The following is a 1,515-nucleotide window of genomic DNA, read 5'->3' as shown; positions in this document are numbered from 1 at the left end:
AACCCAAAACACTGATGCAATCATTTTGATTTATTTCGAAATGTTCCTCTTTTCACGTCTTTTATTTACTATTCTCAGCACATTTATTTGTGCCTCTTCATTTAGCAAATGTGAAACATGTTTTAAACCTTCTTATCATTTAATAAACATATATTTTATCAGGGTTAAGACAGGAGTTCAGAAGAATAAAAGATACAGGGTCTGAGTTATGGTTATATGGATTTAGTGGAATTGATGTTTTCTGTGCACTTTAGAGCCCCAACGGAGCTGAGCCTTTTTATTATGATAAAGATTTTATTTTTAATCATTACAGGTGACCAGAAACTTTTGATATGAATGTGATGAGTCCCTCAGAATATTTTTTTTCTTACTGCTTCTATATCTGTAAAACTGCATGTTATATAAAACTGAGTTTATTAAGCCAGAACATTTTTCTTTGTTTCACTGAATAACCTCAGCAAAGATTTAACATTATGTCCACTCTTTGTATTTCACCATGTAAGTTGAGGATTCAAATAAATCCTCAGTTGGAGTAGCGGTTGGATTGACAATTAAATTACGTAAGGGTTTTTATTTTAAATGGTTTTTCTTTGTTGTTAAAGCTTGTTTCTTTAATACTTTTTTTTTTTTTTAGCCTCTCGAGCTGCAATGTTTGTTGTCTGCAGTGCAGCTCTGACAGCAAAGCTTGTAAAAGTAATCATGTCTTTTTCACTTTCCTTTATTTTGGTAATGTTACAAACACAAACGTCACTTTTTTTTGAAAGGACACAGTAAGAAGTTTCTGCTAGAGGTGGGATGAAAAAAATTCAAAGAAAATTTTTAAAAGAGAACAGTTTATCTCACAGTGGAGGGAAGCTGGAATACCCAGAGAGATCCCCCATATGCATGGAGACAACATGTTAACTCCTGCAAGAAACACCACAGGCTGATATTTGAAGCTTTGACCTTCTTGTCCAAAGGATGCATGACCTTCCTGGAAGAAAACATGTTTAGCTTTGAGCAGACTGTCAAAATAAAGGGATATGTTTAATCTGATCTATTCAACTGATGTTGATCTACCATGCAACCAGGTCGTCTCTTCAGGAATGAAGTGGCTGTTTCTATCCTCTATTGAACAGTTCTTGCAATTCAGTTTTAATTAATTTTTGATATATATATGGCTAATTCCCAACATGTTATCTCAAGGTGCTTAATGGAGACGCTTCAATTAAATCATGCACAACGATTTGTTAAAAGTTTTCTTAAGTTCCAATTATATGGTCAGACTTTGTCAGGACCACTAATCTCTATTTATCCACTGGAAAAAGGCCAAAAAAAGCTGAAGTCACCTGCCGCCATCTTGGTACTCCCCACTCTCACAAGTTGCACCATAAAAATGACTGTAATATAATTACAATAACAATGTAATCAATAAAATTCATATACATAATTAATTTAGCACTTTTGGAACATCAGACAGTGACAATGTATACATATATATATATATATATATATATATATATATATATATATATA

Source organism: Cyprinodon variegatus, unplaced genomic scaffold, assembly GCF_000732505.1.
Source record: "Cyprinodon variegatus isolate N-32 unplaced genomic scaffold, C_variegatus-1.0 Scaffold45, whole genome shotgun sequence".
In the NCBI taxonomy this organism is placed as follows: Eukaryota; Metazoa; Chordata; class Actinopteri; order Cyprinodontiformes; family Cyprinodontidae; genus Cyprinodon; species Cyprinodon variegatus.
The sequence above is the reverse complement of the archived record's forward strand: the minus strand, read 5'-3'. Positions refer to the sequence as shown.